The 22,490-nt window shown below is 39.7% G+C and overlaps 1 long non-coding RNA gene across 1 annotated transcript; it reads right to left on the reverse strand.

Annotated features, from left to right (window-relative positions):
* Positions 1-1,152: 1,152 nt before the first annotated feature.
* LOC309387737 lies at positions 1,153-21,878 on the reverse strand. The gene is made up of 3 exons (XR_014174654.1): positions 21,363-21,878; positions 6,312-6,447; positions 1,153-2,086 (listed from the first exon to the last, which is right to left on the reverse strand). It is a non-coding gene; the product is annotated as an uncharacterized lncRNA (long non-coding RNA).
* Between the last annotated feature and the right edge of the window lie 612 nt (positions 21,879-22,490).

Genomic DNA, 22,490 nt, shown 5'->3' on the forward strand with positions numbered 1-22,490 from the left:
GTTACAGTATACATTAAGTCACTTCAGAAGAAAGAGAAATATCTGAAAAGCAAATGTCCTTCTGCTTCTAGTCACAGAATTAACCCTGGATTGGTGTTCTTTTGGCAAAAAGTACATATTAGATGCCTTATTTTAAGCTTATCATTAATTATAAGAGAAATTTTTAGAATATGTTGAAGAAAAAACTTGGTTGGAAGAAAGAGGTTTCAGACCTTATATTGCTGCAACCTCCCCAATTAATAAATGAACCTATGTAACTCTCACCCACCCCTCCTCCCATCCATCAACCAAACCAATGACTTCAGAAGGGACAGGGCTGTGCAAGAAATAAACATGTCATCTCTTCTTTGTCGAGGTACTGGGGATTTAATAGCTGCCAGCTGATGAAAGGTTGTAAGCTGTAATTAGCAAGGCTGATGCAATGAGGTTGATTTCATTACAGCTATGGTATAACCCTTTTTAAGACTCTGATGGTGGGATCCACACAAGTCATTTACTGTTTTAAGAGGAGTCTATACATAGGTGGCAATTAGATGGTGTTTCTCTCTCTCAGCTTGTATTCAGTTCTCTCCTTGTGTCTGTAGTGAATGGTAAAGAAATTTATCTCCTGCATGTAGTATGTCTGTATATAGTTGTATATAAACCACTGTTAATTGTCTTAAGGCTGTGTGTGCTGTGTTATTGCTCCTGGATTTATCTCATAATGCTAGTCCAGTTGCCAAAAAGCTGACATTCTTGATATGTATATTTTAATTTCCATGGGTGCCCACTGCAAACCCATAAACTCAATCCTTGGGCTGAATCCTTCCAAGTCCATGCTCTCCTGCCCCTCCCCATATACACAGCAAACCAACCACAGGTATAAATGGCATTGATGCTCAGGAATGGACCCTTGCAAGACCAGGCTGGACCCTGATGGGATCTAGAACAGGATCCCACTCTTGTTCTGCCTGGACAACCTTGTGTTTGGGCAGAATAAAAACAGCTTCTGACATCAATCCTGTCCTAACTATGCAAGCTTGCAGAATTTCAAAATTGCTTGTGACCCTCTCCCTAAGAGGTCACCACCCACAGTTTGGGAACTCCTGAAATAAGGACAGAAGAGAAATATGTTTAGCTTAGGTTTATATTTGAATATATAAATGCAGCCAATCTTCTAATCCCAAGCCTACACATAAATCAGATGTGCATGCCAATATCCACTATATACAGAGTGTTCCAAATCAAGAATGTGTACCAAATGGATATTATAAGAGGAAATTCCTAAAGCAATGTTTCAAGCTAAAAAAAAAACTTCACAACTCTGCATCCTGGGAAAGGTTTACAAAAATATCTATATGCGGAGGAAAAACACACAAGAATGTGAATCTGTGTGTAGTCCTCCTTCCCCAGTTCCCAAATGAGACAGTGACTGAAACCATTTATCTCTAACAGAAAAAGTAAGAAAAGTATTTCAATGTTTTGCTGATCATATTCTAATCTGTGAGAATATATTTCATTACCTACTATCACAAATACAAATTACAAAAGAAAAAAAAAGTTAGAAAAAGTTACCAGTAATAAATGACAGCTAGTGGGCTACTATGAGACATGATCAGTGAAGACAAGGATAGAGAAAGCTCGAACAGCATTCTTCAAGATGAAAAAGGTTTTCTGCAGTCATGACATAAACCTAAGACTGATTATCAGGCTTGTCAGATGTTACATCTTTTCTATTCTGTTCTTCGGAGTAGAGAGTTGGTCTCTGACAGAAAACCACTCAAAGAAACTCGAAGCATTTGAAATGTGGATTTACAGGTGGCTAGGTTGACAAAAATGCGGAAGTGATAACCAAAGAGAAATCATCAAAGCTATTAAAAAGCAAAAGTTAGAATATTTCAGACATGTGATGCGACACCCAGAAAAATATGGCATACTTCACTTAATCCTCCAGGGAAAAATTGAAGGCAAATGAGGTCCAGGCAGAAAAAGAACATCATGGCTTCAGAGTCTAAGGGACTGATTTGGACAAAACTCAGCGACACTTTTTCATGTGGCTGTTGACAAAAATAGGATTGCCAACATGATCTCCAATGTCCGATGATAGCTAAGGCACAAGAAGAAGAAGAAGTGGGTTACTAATAAGAAACTCTTGGTACAATGGTCTTTTTCTATACATCTTAATATTTATAAATTCAATTTGTCTTTTAGAACCTATTTACTAAAAATAATAGGAAAAATGTATGGGACTCCTGAGAAAATGTTTTCGTTTTGAAGCCCATAATGGCACATCCTCTGAAACCTTACATCTCTCCCAAGAGACCAAAACTGTGATATTTAGGAGTTTCCTAATTGTACATTGTTCAGCAACATTTTTATTATTAATGGACCGGAATTCATCCTATATACTTTGGCACTTCTCGTTTCATATTTCTGAGAAATATTACCCAAATTGGATCCCCACCACAATACTGAATAATGAACCCATTTAGGCTACTGATAGTGGTTGGTTAGTTGTATTATTATGGCTTTCCTAAGCCACACATATTGCCTGAACTTTCTATAGGTTATAAAGAGGGGTAAAATCCAAAGATTGAGAAAGGGAGACAAATATTTGGGTGGTAGTAGAAAAAGTTTCAGATTCCAGTTGACGAGGTAGCTGGGTGGTCTTCCTGTCCTCTCTTTATTGCAAATAAAAGCAACTTATTACACACTTCTCGGTTGCTTAAAAAAGGAAGTTGAGAACGTTGAGCACGACGACATACTGAGCCATTTTGAAAAGACGTTTAAAACAAGCAAAAATCAGTGCTAAATGTGGTGCCTTGCATGGGGTGGGTTCTGGCAGAGACTGCTGCCAGTTTGCTCAGGGATGAGCCGCGTGTGTGCACGTGCTTGATGCGTGCTGTGAGCGCATGCGCAGTGTAACTAAAATTGCTCTGAGCATGCGCAGAAACAAAAAACAAGATGGCACTGCCTATGGCGCCGCCAGGAGAACTGGTTTGGGGATGTGGCAACCTGGGTCTCTGCCGGTTCCAGGTTGCTTCATTTATGCTACACAGGCAAAGCTGCAACTTCAGGCAACTCTCTAAGAACAGCTAGTAACTAGAAAGTCTAATCTCTTTGCTGCTCCCCCCCCCCACCCATCTCTCAGAGATTTTCCTAACTTGGTAGAATGTGCTGGACAACATATTTCTGAGCCAATGGTGACACTTCATAGCAACTTGGTGGGTTGACATCCAGAACATCTGGAGGGCAACTGATAGGGGAAGCCTGAAGAAAAAAAAGGAATCTTTCCCAACTGAACTGAAGTCCTTTCCACTATGAAGAAGAAATAATCATTCCAACATAATATAAAATGTCAAACTCTTGATGTGCATAATGATTCATACTTGCTTACCTCCCATGCTTGTTTCACCTCTGCTGAAAATGTGACTTTGGAGTCCTTTATAAAGATTTGATGAAAAGCTTGCAATTCTTACATATGGACAGAAGGGCTGGGATGTCTTTTCCATTCTTTTTATGACATTAAACCATCCTGTCCTTACTTGAGTTTCAGCAGTTGTAGCCTTGATGTATTTGAAGGCATTCTGTTGGACAAGAGTATTTTAAGCAAGGTAGTACAGAAGGTAACCTTAGAAAGAGACTAAACAGAATAATTTAATTCTGTAATTTTATTTAATGGGATTTTAAATTGGGATTTTAATTGTTTCCACTCATCTGTCTACCTCCTCCACGTACACATATACGTCTTTGTTCTTGTGTATGTTTGTCCATATTTGTATTTTATTTGTTTTTTATTGTACGCCGCCCCGAGTCCTTCGGAAGAGGGTGCGGCTAACAAATAAAAATAATAATAATTATTATTATTATTATTATTATTATTATTATTATTATTATTATTATTATTAATAATAATAATAATAATAATAATAATAATAATAATAATAATAATAATAATAATAATAATAATAATAATTGGCTTCGCGACACAATGGAGCTTTCAGCATCCGAGGGAAGAGAAAAAAATAGCATTGCAGAAAGCAGGAAAGAGATTTGGAAGAGGCAAAAAAGAGCAGGACTTTTACAAATTGTTCTTTTCCATCTGCAACTCATCCAGAAAAGAGGGCTTTGATTCAACAAAGCTCCATCTGAGAGCTCCATACTCAGGCAAGCAAGCATCTGCTGGTAAAATTAATGAAATTCCATGCTTAAAAGAAAACTAAAGGGAGACCTTTACAAGGTTGCTGCTTCTGTAAAGTTTTAGCCAGGCAGCTTCAAGGGCTTTACTGAAATGCCTCTTTGAAGTTTTACTCCAGCACCTCATTTTAAAACAGGGGTAGAAGAAAAGGCAGTCCAGCAATCTCCAAACTCTTCAGGAAAGGACCTATTTTAAAGCTGTGGAGAAACAACTAGAAAAATGTTTAAAAATTAAATTTTTGAAAGATTTGAAACTTGTCTTTTTATCGTTTGTTCTTCCGGGTTACCACGCTTGTTGACATGGTTATTGGCAAGGTTAATCTCTTCTGAGTATCATTCATTATTTGTTATTAGTACAACATTTTTTAATCCTGAAAAGGTATGGTTTGATCTTAAATATAAATCATGGGATGTAACAATCCTAATTCACTTTTTGCACTCACACATAGACACCATCTGAAGCCCTTTACCCCACTTTTGAAAGCATATTGAGACAAACCTGAACAAGTTCACTGAAGATGATCAAGTATCATCAGAAACTATTCTAAGAAGAGAAGCTGAAGGAATTTTTCATATTCAGCCTTGAGTAGGAAAGACTGAGGGAGGATTCATAAACTGTATCTGGGGACATTTCAACAAAAATATAACATGCTATGAATATTGAGCATGATAATCAGTAGAGAGCTTCCACCAATCAACATTTGCTTTTTTTTACCAATAAATGAGTACTGTTTTTGAATTATCTATATAGAGAAAGTAATAGATGAAGTATCAATCAATAAATGCTCATCTATCAATCATTAACTGATTGTATTGTATTCTACTTCACTCATCCCCAAAGTTCACACCAACACCCTTTACCCGTCTTCAAAATAAAAAGAAACGTATTTATATATGCACTCATCCTATAGGATGAGGTGAGGCAGGGGGTGGGGCAGTTACAACTAGAAACGGTTGGCCACCCTGCGCTAGCCACACTTTGTGTGAGGGGAAAGATGGTTTCTGGATGTAACCCCAGCCTGTCAGCCCCTTAGCTGGCGCACACTGCAGCTCTGGGGCCTGCTGCCACACTGGACTAGCTGTCCATGCGGACTGCTGGATGCGCTTAGTCCATCCCACTGTCTATTTTGGCTTGCGGTTGGAGAGCAGGTCACCGCTGGTCATCTCTTCAGCCCCCTCAAGAGTCTTGCCCTTGGCCTGCACATGGACAGCCATACCCGATGCACCTCGGCCGCATTGCAAGGTGCCGCCGGCGCCACTCAGCACACCCACCCAGCCCGAAGCAGGCGAAGTGGCCGGCTAGAAAGGCCAAGTGGAGGTGGCAGAGCATGCCCAGGCCCAGCAGGCAAAAGATGGCCACTGCAAGCAGAGAAAGCCAGATCCCTACCGACGCCATTGCTGCACAGGCCCTGCAGAGATGTGGTGGAGGCATGCAATCCCGGCTGGGCCTGGGTGACCATGGCACCAATGGGGATCTGGCTTTTCCCACTCGCCGTGGCCACTTTTGCCTACTGGGCCTGGGCATGCTCTGTCACCTCCACTCGGCCTTTCTAGCTGGCCGCTTCGCCTCCTTCGAGCTGGGCGGGCCTGGTGCTCCAGGTGGTGATGGCAGTGGCGTAATGGACCTGCGCAAGCTGCCGATGGCCTTGGTGGTGGCAGTGGCCCACAGGGGTGTCAGGTATGCATGGGGAACACACTCCACATGCGGTCCAAAGGCAGGAGCTGCAAGAGGGCTGAGGAGATGACCAGTGGTGACCTGCTCTCCAACCACAAGCAAAAACAGCCAGAATGGGATGGGATGGGCCAAAGCAATGTGGGCCAGACCCTTACCATTTCCAGAATGAATCCAACCACATCACAGGCCAGATCTGGCCCATGGGCCTTGACTTTGACACCCCTGCCCTATACCATTTCAGATATGATAGCATGCCTCTGAACTCTTTTAACATTTACTGATAATGGCATACCAATATAATACATTTAAGCATTTTTAAACTTGTCCAGCCAACCAGCCACCCTGGGATTTGGGAGACAGGTGAGTTGCAAATCTCCTCCAGAAATAATGCAAACTCTCCCTTCATACGCAAGAAAGGGAGATAAATCCATCCATGAAATATTATATAAGTGATACCTACTCTTTGATTGGCAGAAAACACAGGGGAAAGAGCAGAACCTCTCACTTTGCAGTACCCTAGCTATTGAGATATCGGATTTTCAGAGCAGGAAAGCAGAGATCAACGTGATTTCTTATGAGAGCTGCATCCTTCCTGTCTGGAAGAGAATAAAATGTCTTAAATTGCACAAGGGCTCTCCCACAGTAAGAACAAGCAAATATTCAGTAGTTCCCCATTTTTAAAAAGTGTAAAATATGTCTCTTACAGTCAAAACTTTTTAAAATTCTATTTTAAATCTTAAAACTCCCATGACTTCACTTGCAAAATCATCTGTTGACCAGTTTGAAGAATGTTGAAGAGTATAAAAGGAGAACACTGAATGAAGCTCTGGGTTTTCCTGAAAATTTGCCATGTAAAAGAGGGCATACCCTGTGATTTGATCTTGGCATCACCTTTTGACTTTTGCATATCTAGGTGAACAGAAGAAAGGAAGCAGAGAACAGAAGAGATACCATTTTGTGAATATAAGAGTACGCAGGTACATGCTCAAAGGCAATTTGATTCTTCCAGATATTTTAGACTACAACTCTCATAACCCCTAATCATCAGCTATGCTACCAGGGTCTTGCTTAATCTTAAGAATGGACCAGGAGGAAGAACTTGTGACCTTCTAAATGTTACTGAACTACAACCTCTAGCTCCTTTTATTGCTTGGTGGAGCTGCTGGGAGATGAAGTTCAACATTATCTAAACAAGATGCTATGACACCAAATTATGCAAAACAGTAGGATGAGAACTCCCCAGAGCTTCAAAATCATTTTTCCAAAGTAGGTAAGGAAGACTTACCAAAGACAAATACAGCTCACTTTTAGTCAGTGTAAAGAGATACACACTGGAGAGAGAAGAAAAAAGAAGAGATGAAACTAAAGTACACATTCTGCAGGGAGACGTTGCTCAGAGAGACAAATCAAAGACCACCTGAAATTTTCTTGGACAACTCAGTAAAAACTTCACTTCATTGTGTAACTGCTGTAAAGGTGATAAAATCCAGAAAAGGGGGTTATTAAGAAAATTAATGATCTTGGAATATACATATAGTATGGGGCCACTTTGCCTCCAAAATGTTGTTACTCTGAAGTTTGGAAAGATGATGAAATTCGTTCAGATAAACTTGTATTTTCAAAGTTTCCAGTGTGAGGAAAAGGAGAAATGGGAATGGGGGAATGAATAGAAATAACTGTACAGCCCTCTTTCTCTATTATAAACAATCCAACATCATCTCCACAAGTGCAATAATTATTAATAGAATAGTAGAGTTGGAATGGACTTTGGAGGTCTTCTAGTCCAACCCCCTGCTTAAGCAGGAAACCCTACACCATTTCAGACAAATGGTTATCCAACATCTTCTTAAAAACTTCCAATATTGGAGTATTCACAACTTCTGGAGGCAAGTTGTTCCACTGATTAATTGTTCTTACTGTCAGGAAATTTATCCTTAGTTCTAAGTTGCTTCTCTCCTTGATTAGTTTCCACCCATAGCTTCTTGTCCTACCCTCAGATGATTTGGAAAATAGTGTGACCTCCTTTTCTTTGTAGCAAGGCTCTTAAATATTGAAACACCGCTATCCAAAAATGATATGCTACTTTATTCATTGTGTACTTTATTCATTATTATTATTATGGCTTTAAAATACAAAAGGGAACTTGTTCCAAAGAATGTGAAGTTAGTCTTAAATGAGAAAGTATCCCTTCTAGCAGTTTTTAATATCACCTACTGATAATAACAATAATTAATATTAGGTGGTACCAAAATTAATAAATAATAATACTTTGTTTGATTCTGTTTGCCATATCACTCTCTTTATGTTTTGCTGTTATATAACATTTGTAGGCTCAAAAAGAGGGAAGAGAATAAGAATGTTTAGATCATGGCTTATGGATGGGGATAAAACTGGAGGTATCAGGCCATGCTAATGAAATAACTAACCAGAAAGTTTTTAAAAATAATCATCTGAATTTAAAAACAGGGCTGCCCCAAGACATTTTATTGCCTAAAGAAGGAAATAGTTCTATTTCCTAATTATTAGGAAATTATTTTAGCAACTGAAGAAGAAAACAGGAGATAGAGTCTTTATATGGATTCTGAAGCTATAAAAGATCAAGCCTGGTGATTATTTAGGTGGGTGATAACCAGAGAAGTTTGTAGTTATAAGTTAAATGAAACTATGGAAAAATGTACAGCAGGCAATAAAAAACCATTTTTGATTGTTGCCAAGAATACAGTATAGGTCCATATGTATAGGTCCATATAGTGTGTACATGAGGACTCAAACTAAACTTGAGGAAATGTACACATTAAGGCAGAAAAGGCCGTGTGTCTCTCTCCCTCTTCCTGACAATAAAATTACCACAATGACTGATCTTTTTGTGCTATATCATGTATTTTGATTTATGCTTAACTTGATGTGCTTTCTGGCCATCTGACTGGTGACACTCACAAAATTATGTATCTTCATATCAAAAAATTCTAAAAACATTTGAACTATTAGTAATATTAGCATTAATAATATTAGTAAAATTACTAATAGTAATTTTAAACCTAAACTTGGCTGAAAAAGAGGCTTGCCACAATTCCAGTCGCAATGTATTATACAGTTGTGGGCACCACAGTGGAAAAGTTCACTCATGGTGTTAGATGTAATTATGACAGGATTTGCAAAGGTGTGGGGTGGGAGGATCTATAGAAAATGTAACTACGCAGACAAACTGGATATGAGTAGAAAATCCTGTCGGTAATTTGGCCTTAATCACCGTACCCAATAATGAGCATCCTTAATTGGGTTTGAAAAACAACTGCCAAGTAAGATAGCTGTTTCTACAGAGATATGATATGGTAGATCCCCCACCTATACTGCTGCTTTCTGGACTAGTTACAATTTCTGGACCATCACCAAGGCCCATCCCACAAAGACCACTTTGGAGTAACCCAGCCTTGGATTAGATTCATGCAATAGTGGCTATTTCTTCCTCAGTGAAATCAGGACTGGCTATCACTTTTGGACACTTTCTGTCCCACTTCATTATTTAATCTTACGTGGCTAGCATGCTGCAAAATAACTTCCAGCCACGAGCATCTTTTCCTCTAATCCCACCTATGTTCAGAGGCACTCTTAGAAAATCAGCAAAAAGGTAAGCAGTAAAGAAGCAAAATGGGGTGACAGGAAGCAACCACACCTGTTTGCATTTTAAGAAATAGGTGTTTTATGCCTGATTGCTTCCCACAATGGTGTCACCTATAAGAGTGTCCATAACATGCTTCCTAAATCCCAAAATATCCATCCACCTAGAAAGAGTGGGAACCTCTAGTAAGACCTCTGGCAGGTCTGAGCTTCAGAAGCCCCCGCATCCCACAAGAGATTTCTCTGTAACTAAAGTTCCACCAATTTCAAATTAAACACAGCTCAGCTAATTTTTCTGTCTCATGAGCTAGTTGTAAGTCCTTTCCCATCTGCGGATGATGACAGCTGAGTCTTTTGTAAACAAAATACACTAACTGAATGAGAAAAAAAAACCCAACCCACCCGACCACTGGATTAACTTCTGAAATGAATGCTCTGTTTCATTCATGTGCTGCAATTGCTAATTTTGTCTGATTTCTTACCCTTGGTTACTGGCAGAGGAAATGTTATGGCAATCTCCTGAAAAGCTCCCTGTTTTCTCCACGGAAAGCACTTGATAATATGCAATGCATTTTAGCTATTAATCATTTTAAAGAGCTTTAAATGAGCATGGAGCCCTTTGAGCCCCTTCTGCATGTTACAGGCATGGATCAGGGACCTTATTACAAATTGCTTTTGTCTGGCCTCCTAGTGCCAAATCAACCTGAGAAGGGGAGAAATATATCACTGTTGAGTTCTATTACGAGGCAGAACTATTACAAACACATCCCAAGAAATGTTTTTTGAACCATTCTGCTAATAACAGAGAGGTCTGATTTCTTGGTTTTAACTTACCCCCATTTCACATTTTCTGTGATATTTTCCAGATATAAAATGTTATGATGAAGAGTCATTCAAAAGAGAGGAAAGCTGCAATTATGTTCTCTTCACCCCCTTTCTTAAAAAAAGAGAGGGAAGAAAAGAGCAGTGAACAGAAAGACTGGTCTACATACATCACTGAAGGACACAGTATAACAAAGATCAGTCTGGAACATTCCCCCCTTCCCTCCCCCCAATTGACTTATCAGCAACAGCCATTGTAGCAGATTTGGAAATTACATAATAGCCAGGAACCATATATATTTAACTTGGCACAGCCTTGAAGTGTCGCTGATTTATTATTGTAAGAATTTTGTTTTAGAGAAATGACGAAGTCTTTAATAAAAGAACAATAGAATACTTAGAATACCAGTAGAGAGTGTTGCTTTCAAAGGTACCCTTATTGTGACAGTATAAATAAACTAGGAAAATTGTTCAAGATGGCAAAGAAGACACAGCCTTCCCTGCAAGTGAAAACAGTGACATCATCAAAGATCTATGTTAGACAATCGTTTGCAGAAGCTAATCATGAGACGAAAGCAACAGAAAATATTATTTACCAGTTTGGCATATTATGAAGTCTTTTAATTAACTAACTTGAAGCACCCATTCTTCACTTTTGGGCTTTTTAACAAGTTATTCAATCCCAAAGGGTGAAAGTTGCCAAAATTTAAGCCAAGTGAATGTTTTTATTTATCTCATTTATTAATTAAACTTATTTCCCCTGCAGGGTAACAAACGTACAAATGTTCGGACAGAGTGAAAAATATATCTAACAAGATACAGTTTAATTTACTGAAAATTATTAAAAGTATTTTTGTGCCTCCTATTGTAAAAATGCAGCAGGACCAAATAATTTGCAATCTCGTTGATCAAAAAGAGAAAAAAGAATCCTCTTTTCAAAATGTGTTTTCTTCCAATTCATCTAGAAACTAAAGGTTTTTTTTATTTCTACTTGTAAATGCCACTAAACGGGCATATCTACATTAAACTGCATGTCCCAATGCACACATACTTGGCAATTGTTAAGAATGTCACCAATTATGTTTTTGTCAATTTTTAAAATATGGCTTAATAAAGATTATGGTTTTGTATGTTGGTTTCCATTTGTATTTCATTCATTGTTTTTTAACTGTCATGAGGTACCCAGAATCACATTCATTAGATGCCCCTCCCCCCATAAATTGAACAAACAAATAAAAAGAAACCTCACTACTGTGTCTAAAAGACTTCCTACAACAGTGATGGCGAACCTTTTTTGGCTCGCGTGCCACAAGTGGGGGGAGCGCAGGGGGGGTCGAGTGCAGGCGTGCCGCACCCATAATGCAATGCGCGACCCCCCAGTGCACATGTGCGCAAAACGCGTGACCCCCCCCCATTTTTACATTTTTTTTTGCCCTCCCCATGCTCCAGGGGCTTTATAGGAGCCTGGGCAAGGCGAAAAGAGCCTCCCCCGACCCCCTGGAGGCCCTCCGGAGGCTTCAGGGACTGTCCAGAGGCTTCCCTGAAGCCTTCGGAGTGCTTAAAACCACTCTCTGAGCTTCCGGGTTGCTCGGAGGGTCGTTTTAAGTGCTCCGAAGGCATCAGGGAAGCCTCGGATGGTCCCTGAAGCCTTCGGAACGCTTAAAACCACCCTACGAGCAAACCGGAAGTGACTTCCGGGTTGCTCGGAGGGTGGTTTTAAGCGCTCCGAAGGCATCAGGGAAGCCTCGGACGGTCCCTGAAGCCTTCGGAGCACTTAAAACCACCCTCTGAGCAAACTTCCGGGTTGCTCGGAGGGTCATTTTAAGCGCTCCGAAGGCATCGGGGAAGCCTCGGATGGTCCCTGAAGCCTTCGGAACGCTTAAAACGACCCTCAGAGCAGCCCGGAAGTCACTTCCAGTTTGCTCGGAGGGTGGTTTTAAGCGTTCCGAAGGCTTCAGGGACGGTCTCTGAAGCCTCCGGGGGGGCGGGGGAGGCTCTTTTCGCCCTCCCCAGGCTCCTAAAAAGCCTCTGGAGCCTGGGGAAGGCGAAAAATAGCTTTTAAACAGGTGAACTCAGTTGGCCAGCGCGCGCATGCGCGCTGGCCAGCTGACAGGGCAGCGCCTCGCGTGCCCTGACAAATGGCTCCGTGTGCCACTTGTGGCACGCGTGCCATAGGTTCGCCATCACGGTCCTACAAGGTAAGTGTGCATAAATCTACTGAGATCGGGATGTTATGGCCTCCCAGAGTGTTGCTGCAGCTTCAGCTAGCATGGAAAGTGGTGAGGAATTCTGGGAGCTGTAGTTCAGCAGCATCTAAAAGGCAAGAGTTTCTTTATCCTTGCTGCAAAACTTGCAGTCTCAGTCAGTATATCATAAACCAATCAAAATAGGCAGTGGGATCTTCTTAATGGGTGCTAAAACTGCTATCTTAGGAGATCAGGTTTTGCTGGTTATGTCAAGGCTCTCTCTCTCTCTCCCTCCAAATGGCAAAAAGGAAGCCAAGGGGGTTAAAAGTTGAACTATGTAGATGACTTAAAATGTGAGTATGACAGCCTCTGCAGTCTGGGAATATTATATAGATTCATGTTTGACAGGGACTATATGAAACCCACAGAATCATATGTCTGGAGTATAGGAACCAAACTCTTGGCTTTGACATATTTAAAGTGCCAGGTTGTCAAAGAATAAGCTGAAAGGAATGCCCTTTGTAATTCATTTTCATCAGAGATTTATTTTGGCAAATTGTTCAGGAGAAGGATTTCCTTCCTGATAAAGCACTCTCTAGGCTGGGATAGAATTTCCTGGAATATAGGCATTATCTTCTCTTTAATGGTACCTTGTATTTCCCAAGATGATCAGTTTGAAAAGTTGATGAGGCTCTCAGCAGTTCAAATCAACATAGCCGCTCTCTCCCATATGACCAATAATGTTAAAGGGAAGAGTTACACACTGGTGAGCCAAGAGAGACCAAAATGCAAGCCAAGTATAAGTTAATATACCAACCTGGAGAAAGTGGACCCAAAACATTTCAATGGAGATATCACCCTCCCACCTTTGCCGGGACTCTGACACATTTTTCAATTAAGCCCAAAATAGAACTACAGATTGGAATCCTCTGAAAGATAAGTACAGCATTAAATTTTCCATAACAGGGCTTATTCCCTTGCAATTATTGTGGCCCAGGACTCAAACTTTGAAGAAAGGGTCCAGCTAAACCAGTGGAATGCCAGCCTCGGAAGACACCTGGTCAACACAGGCACCAATAGAACAGCTGGAGCAGTCAAGTAAGGATGTATTGCATCAAAGCTCTTAGATTCCGATAGCAGAATAAAGACATTCAATAAGACTCCTTGCCAAGGAAAGAAGGAACAAACAGCTGAGTATAGCTTCATTTAAAAGATATCTATGTTGGAAATGAGCTCCTGATTTCCAGTTCTGGGGTATTATTCTGTGAAGCTTGCTTGAGAAACTCTGACCCTGGACTGTTGACAAACCCTACTGGGCTCTCTGAATTTTGAACTGGATTTTGACTATTCTTTAGCATGCTTCTTGAAAGTAAAAGCACTCAGACAAGCTTTCTTTTCCAGAGACTCTGTTTTGATCTACATTCCTTTCCTTGTCTGCTGTTGTCTCTTCACCTTGAGTAAATTGCTACTGTCACCTAGTGAGGCCAGTGCAAGTTTGAAACTTGAAACAGGACAAGAGGGGAACTTAGGATGAGTGATTATGTTCCATGAAGTTGTTTTCAACTCCTGGCAACCACATGGATTTTCTTCATGATAATCTCTAACCTGGTCCTTTAGTTCTTCCAATGATGCACTGTACTGCCATTGTAACTGGGTGTACCCATTTTACTTGTAATCATCCTATACTTCTGTTTCCTTCTGTATCTTCCTGCATTACACCCTATTCTGCTAAATATAACTAATATAGTGGGCAGGTGGTACATAACTTCCAAAGTTGAAGTATGTTCCAACATTCCAGCCCAGCTCAAGTAAGTTGAAAATTGCACCAACATGCACTAAGACTTGCTAAGTTCATTTATTTATTGCAATATTACAAAACACAATACAAAATAGCATATTTAAAACATTAAAGCATTAACTTTTAATTAACACTAACTTTTTAAATTATTAATTAATTTTAATTATTTACTTGAGTTATTTCCTCTAGATCAATGGTTCTCAACCTGTGGGTTGGGACCCCTTTGGGGGTAAACGACCCTTTCACAGGGGTCGCCTAAGACCATTGGAAAACACGTATTTTCGATGGTCTTAGGAACCGAGACACCAATTTTATGGTTGGGGGTCACCACAACATGAGGAACTGTATTAAAGGGTCGCGGCATTGGGAAGGTTGAGAACCACTGCTCTAGATCAAGCTGACATACAGGTTGTGTCTTTACCTCACAATTTCCCCAGAAAAAGTAGCTTTAGAGATTATAATTAGCCCAAAGTACCGGTAGCTAGTGAGCTCTATGGTCAAGTAAGGCCCTGCTTCCTTTATCCAGGAGGCACCTCAGTTCAAGATTATACTAGCATTTCTATCTTGGCAAAAAATGTAAGAAAATTATTTTTGTGAAGTTAGATAGGAAGGTTCTGCCCATTGAATCTATGACCATAATTTATCGGTGTTCAACTCTTGAATAATATTATGTGGGTGCCTTGTGGTTGGAAGCTTAGGCAGTTTAGAAACTGAAAAGGCTTAAATGCTAAAATATATGTCTATTGTATATAGGGGAAATGTTAATACCTGGCTACATCCTGAGATTCCTTAACTGTAAAGCAGAGACAGCAGAAAACAGAAAGCAAAAGACTTATTGCTGAAGAATTCCTAGACCCAGAAAGCAGAGTTCATTGTGGTCTTTCTAGAGTGGAACAAAAATGAGCAAGCACCTATAATAAATGCAAACTTTTCCCTAGAGCAAGAGGTTTCTATACCCAAAGTATAAGTAATATATTAGGGGGATCAAGAGAAGCAAAGCCAATTTAGGTTTGCAGCAACTTAAATATAGGCTGCAAATCCAGTGACTTATGATATTGCAAAGCTTTGTGGCTTTTTTTCTGAAATGTGCAAACCAAATTTCCTTTTATTCCTGTTTCCCTTTGAGACAGCCAGTCTTATGCTTCATATTCTCCATATCCTCTTTCTCAATATTTTGTAGATCTTATCTGATTGCTCAGTGCCTCCCTTGCTCAAAGTTTGGAGAGGAAATTGTTCTCACCTTTGTGTTCCTAGTAAAAATGCAAAGATCCATTTTTATGCTACATGAAATATGTAAATTATTTCATTATTCTAAATTTATCCTAAAATGATTCTTTAAAAAAAAACACCGGTATTTCATGATGATAATATTGCAGCTGAACATATCTATGAAGAAATTTAGATACAAAGTGGTCTATAAATCTTATTAACTTCCCTGGGCTACATATTTTATTAATTTCCTAGAGCACCCATAGTCATTCTCATGAATCTCAATCTAGTCATCTTTAGCATTCACAGCTACCTACAATTGGAAGTTAGTCAATAAATGAGGGATCAAGCAAACTGTGATATAAAATGCTTTGTGAACCCAATGAATAATTAGGTAATTATTATGCTTAAACAAGAAATGACTTATAAAGGAGGTATGAATCAGGCTTCCGTTTTATGAGGTTTCTCCTCAGAGTCAAACAAACAAATGTAGATAGCCTTTAGGCAATCCCAATGACAATACTGCTGAGAATGAAATGGGGAGAGGGAGAAAAACCCCATACATTTCAATGGTGACTAAGGTAAAGGTTCCTCTCACACATGTGCTACTCGTTCCCAACTTTAGGAGGCGGTGCTCATCTCCATTTCAAAGCCGAAGAGCTAACACTGTCTGAAGACGTCTCTGTGGTCATGTGGCCAGCATGACTAAATGCTGAAGGTGCACGGAGCGCTATTACCTTCCCATCAAAGGTGGTACCTATTTTTCTACTTGCACTTTTTACATGCTTTTGAACTGCTAGGTTGGCAGAAGCTGGGACAAGTAACGGGAGCTCACTCCATTACGCAGCGCTAGGGATTCGAACTGCTGACCTTTCTGATCAACAAGCTCAGTGTCTTAGCCACTGAGCCACCGCATCCCTATCAATGGTGACTATATTCCTTCAATTAAGTGCCTTTTCAAATTGTTATTATGCAAAGGGGGCTAATCCAACCCCAACATTTCAGGGGAAAGCTACAGCTCCATTTCTTGTTATTTGCTCATTCTTAGGGCTAAACTATATAGTACACAAAATATACAGTATATCATGGAGGAGCTTACTGGCATATTAAAAACATAAAAATACAGAATGCTGCAATTCAACCTAGGATACTCCTATGCAAAGGATGAGTGAAATTTAATTTATCTCTTAGTCCTTTTAAAAATAAAACTTTGTACATCTTGTTGCATAGATGTAGGATTAATAGTTGTTGTTGTTAGTTGCAAAGTCATGTCCCACCTATTGTGACCCCATAGACAACGTTCCTCCAGGCCTTCCTGTCCTCTACCATCATCTGGAGTCCATTTATGTTCACGCTGATTGCTTTGGTGACTCCATCCAGTCACCTTATTCTCTGTCGTCCCCTTCTTCTTTTGCCCTCAATCTTTCCCAGCATTAGGCTCTTCTAAAATGAGGCCTACCTTCTCATTAGGTGACCAAAGTATTTGAATTTCATCTTCAGGATCTGGCCTTCTGAAGAGCAAGTCAGGGTTGATCTCCTCAAATGTGTTTTTACATTTTTTTTATTTTTTTTAAATGTATCTACAGTATACTGTATGGGAAAGATTTCACTAATCAAAGAGCTTGGGGAAAGAGGCTCCAGCTTTTTAAATGGTGGCATTGGCTCTTATTTGTCTACAGTATATTTATTTTAGATTTTTAAACGAAAATATTTTTAAACAAGGGAACTTGTGTGAAAATATCATCCTATTTGGTTCTAGAACTTTCAGCAATGAGTTTGATGCATGGGTGTGCTGGTTTAAGTTGGAGAAGGTGCTAACTGATAAGGTGTTTCTTGCAAATACCTGGGACTAAATCCCATTCAGAATTGCAGAGACTACTTTATGGTAAGCAAACCTAGGCCTGTATCAAACTAAAATCCTGCAAGTTAATAAACAAAACTGTCCAATTTACTGAAAATTGCATTAGACTACATATTGCAAATAGCTTAGGAGTGGAAGGCAGTCAACCTATTTCGTAGTGAACGTAATTGTGTATTTCTAAGGAAAGCAACAGATTATCTAAAAAGTTGTTCAAACTGTGACAAGAAGCAACTAATCTATATTAAGTGATTTTGAGTAATTCTGAATATTAATGTCTCATTATGAATAATATGCATTTAGAATGGAAAGACATTTTACTAGAATGTACTTACTGAAAACAGTTCCCTTGTTTTTATCTGCTGTGTAAATGCCTACACATTTTTATATTTATTAGCATAATTTCCAACTTCTCCTCATTCCTTTTATGAAGTGTTGAGATTATCTTGGCCTTCCCCAAAATGATGAGTTTGCTCTATCGTCTCTTTACTCTGTCATGCCAATATTTACAAGTATTCAGTCTTAATCATTAGCATGGGAGAGGGGGTCTTTTGTCTATGTCTTAATGACCCAGCAGTTGGAAAGCAGGCAGCCACAAGCAGATACATGGGTAACATTTTGGTGGGCAACTTAATGGAGGCATGAAAGGACACTCCACCCCCACCAATCCAAACTGAATGAACTATGCTCCCCTCGCTTTTCTACGCTATACCTCCATACTCCAAGGAATTCCATCCCATTCCACTTTTTAAGCATCCTTAAATTGCAACAGAGAAACATTGTTCTTTTGTTACTACGTAGCTAAATTATATCAAGTTCTTCCTTGTTACAAACTCTCCATGGATTACCAAAGAAGGTAGGAATGGAAGAGCAACCTGTTCCTTGTTGCTTTGATTGTTTTACATCAGAGCTAGGAATGGTATTAGTAAAGGTAAAGGTTCCCCTCGCACATATGTGCTAGTCATTTCTGACTCTAGAGGACAGTGCTCATCTCCGTTTCAAAGCCGAAGAGTCAGCACTGTCCGAAGACGGTGCGGGGTCATGTGGTCATGACTAAATGCCAAAGGCGCATGGAATGCTGTTACCTTCCCACCAAAGGTGGTTCCTATTTTTCTACTTGTATTTTTTTACATGTTTTCAAACTGCTAGGTTGGCAGAAGCTGGGACAAGTAATGGGAGCTCACTCCGTTATGCAGCGCTAGGGATTCGAACCATCGAACTTCTGACTTTTCTGATCGACAAGTTCAGCATCTTAGCCACTGAGCCACCGTGTCCCTATGAATGGTATTATAATAGGGTAAAAGGAAAGTAAGATCTGTTTTAGGGTCAAAAGAGATAAAGTAGGGGGGAAGGCATCTATGGGGGCAAACATCTGGGGAAAGCCATGGGGACTAGTAAGAAGGAACAATCCCTAAAAAAAGCGGACACTAATAGACCAGTTCATGTAGGTGAGGCATCCCTTCCCTGCATGACTAGGAAGAAGAAACAGAGGAATGACCAGTGAGATCTTGCAGTGCCACAGTCCAATGGCCCATTGGCCCAGCCTGTTCCCAATACACTACAATCCAGACTAGAGTTTCTGAAGCAGACTTATGAAACAGCTGGGGGCAGCATGACTAGCATGCTGAAGAGGGAGTCAAACTATTCTCCAAGGCACCTGAGGGTAGAACAAGAAGCAATGGGTGGAAACTAATCAAGGAGAGAAGCAACTTAGAATTGAGGAGAAATTTCCTGACAGTTAGAACAATTAATCAGTGGAACAGCTTGCCTCCAGAAGTTGTGAATGCCCCAACACTGGAAGTCTTTAAGAAGATGTTGGATAGCCATCTGTCTGAAACGGTATAGGGTTTCCTGCCTAGGCAGGGGGTTGGACTAGAAGACCTCCAAGGTCCCTTCCAACTCTACTATTGTATTGTATTGAATTTTCAGAAAAGCATTACTATGTATGAACCCAATATTTCTTTAATGGGCATATGAAACACACAACTGTTGTTTCATCACATTTGTGCAAGAAAATCTCCACAGCAATTGGGGGAAAACTAATTTTGCAAGTGATCTCATATGGTCATTTCAAACTTAGGAAAATGTTACCATCCATATAGAAATTTAACTGAAAGGAAATACTGCATTGAGGGAAGATCTGTAGGTGGTCTACAATGAGCAGGTATTTAGGGAATGAAAATTATGTGTTACTTTCCTGCATTTTAAGAGTGTTCTGATGCAATCTTAACTATTAATCTATATCAGGGAAATCAAACTCGCTGCCAGATGCGTCACACGCTGGCCATGCCCACCTGTTTTAGAGAAGGGGAAAAAGTCCCAATATGTCATGTGATGGCAATGTGGCAATGCAAGTTTGACACCCCTGATCTACATGATACAGGTATAAGTAGTTTGAGTAAATTCTCACACAACAATTATAAAAAGACAATGCCTAAAAGAAGGCAAAATGTTGAAATTTTCATGATCTTGCCATTAAAGAGCAGAAGAATGTACCTCCATATTTTTGTTTGTCACTCATTAAAAGTAATCCATTGCAATCTCTGCTATTTGCAGTTGCAACATTTCTATCATTTCGTAATTGTCAGCTCTTTGTTATTATTCACAAAGCCGGTGAATTCTTTTTCTGTGCCTACAGTAGCTGCTCCAGTTTTATGTATGGTTTCTCTTTTCTCCCCATTCAACTGTTGCCTTGGTCATGGCATAACAAGCCTCTTCTACAAGTGCTTGATGACATGAACATCAATTGAGATCAGCTCATTTCTTCTTTGCTTAGCCCTTCTCTCTCTCCTCAGGACACTACAATCTATGGTTATTTGTGATTGGGCTGCAGAAGAGAGGGGGAACTAGATTTTGCAGAAGCATTTGCTTGCATTATGTTTGGCAGGTGAAAACTGCTTCTTGGCAGTTTATGAGAGATCCTTAGTTATGGGAGTTTGCCAGATGGCTAAACACACCATTCAAAGCACATATCTACACTTAGCATTATCTCATCACCCTTTAAGGAAGACAATTGATGTTGTTAGTAATACCTGCAAGTGATCCTCAGTGGGAGGAGACACCAAGAGAAAGCACTATTTTAATTTGTTCTAGGTGACAACTGTTGGGAGAGCATCCCCCCCCCAAACACACACACACAAGCAGACTTGGGTTCAGCCACACTTGTCAAACTAGTAGACATCTCTACTGTCTCAAATATTGGTGAATTGCATTTTAATAAAGGCTTTAGGTAATGCCCTAAGTGAGATCTTCCTTAACTTTCCCTAATTTTACCACAGAATGATCAAAACTGTTAATTCCATTCTCTTGATCTAGTGTTTAAAATGTTGCTTCCATTTAAGCAACAGCTTAATAAACTCTTCTTTTATTTTTCCACACATCTGGAAAATGAGAGGAAAATTCATGGAGCAGTCAAAAGAAAATTAATTAATCAGTTTGAGACTTTCTAGTAAAAATGAAGTACAGTTTGACTCCTGGTGGTTTTATAGAGAGGTTCATGTAGTTTTCTTGGCAACAGTACAGAGAGGTTACCATTGTCCTTTTAATTTTTTTAAGAACTTTGTTTCACAGATAACTAATATCTAGGCTTTAAGTAGTCTATTGCTTACAACCATAACTCACAGGACTGGAGCTAGCCTTCAGTAGAATTCAGACCAAATCTAAATTCTCGTTCCAATTTGCATGATATGCATATTTATCCTGCTTTCTAGATAATCTAGATTGTGTGGCACAGATGATTCCCCCCCCCACCTCGCTTTTCGCTCACCTCACTGTTCACTTACTTGCTTGCCAGGCGCATTCGGTAGCAGGCCCTGCCCACCTGCCCGGATGTCATTTTGACACTGCGCATGCGCTGAAGGTCCTACGCATGCACACGCTCACATTGAGATTATTTCCTACAAGCCTATTATATTATTTGCAGAGTTTTTTGTTTTCCTCTTAGTTTCATCATCACATCCCATATAGCGCATTGGGCTATACACATACTTTTCATTTGGTACACTGAAATTAAAAACATACCTTCTGCTTTTATCTCTTACTTTGCTGTTTTAAATGCTGTACTATAGTGTAGATATTTTCCTTCCTTGAAACTCTTACTTTGCTGTTTACTATTTGCTTTGCTGTATCTCTTATTTGCTGCTTTCAATACTGTACTGAATATAGGCATCCTCCCCTCTTCCTTGAAACGGCTTTCACTTTCAATCTGTTTACCCAGTGAAGGTATTTTCTTGGCTCTGTGACAGCCGTTCTCTTTGACTCTTGGAGATTCCAGATGGCTGAGTCACTTGGGAAGGCATTTTACATTTCGTCTCAAACTATAGCTTCTTTCACTACTGCTTGCATAAGCTTTCACTGAGACCACTTTTTTTCTCAGCCCCACAAATTCTCTAGCCCAGTATTTTCCAAACTTCACAACTTTAAGATGTGTGCACTTTAACTCCCAGAAAGTATGCTATATCATGCTGAAACCAGCATGCTGGCTGGTTCTGAATTCTGAGCGTTGAAGTCCACATATATTAAAAGTTGCTAAGGTTAAGAAACACTGGCTTATAGTATTATCAGTTATTTTCAGCTGTTCCTTTTTCCCCCCAATAGCATTTCTGTTCTCCACTCTATTCAAACCATTCTTAAAGCTCTTCACTACTCCAGACTTAACAAGCCAATAGGTACTCACTGCAGCTGACCAATAGGAGGGGGCAAATAAAAAAAAGTCCACACATCTTAAAGTTACCAAATTTGAAAAACATGATGCTAAGCTAATATATGCTTCCAACATACTTCACACCAGATCACATTAGTCACTCCGTCATGCAGTCAGCACAGTTGTAATGAATCGATCAATAAAGTAGAACTCCAATCTAACCTAATTTCTATCCTCATGCTTTAATCACTCCACAAAACCAGCTTTTGTATCAAAGATGAAGCACCATTAATTCTAAATTATAGAATGGCCATCTCAGAGATCTTATTACTTTTTCCTTTATTAGCCAAATTTAAAACACAACTTGAAAGACATTATTCTATTTGGGCAAGAGTCACCTCTTCCCAGAAATTCAATGCACATCTTTCATATTATATAATCTTGGATATTTCAATGTCATATAAAGACTGAAGATCTATTAATGTTCTCATACATATTTTGTCATT

The sequence above is a fragment of the Natrix helvetica genome (genome assembly GCF_964273705.1).
Source record: "Natrix helvetica genome assembly, chromosome: 2".
In the NCBI taxonomy this organism is placed as follows: Eukaryota; Metazoa; Chordata; class Lepidosauria; order Squamata; family Natricidae; genus Natrix; species Natrix helvetica.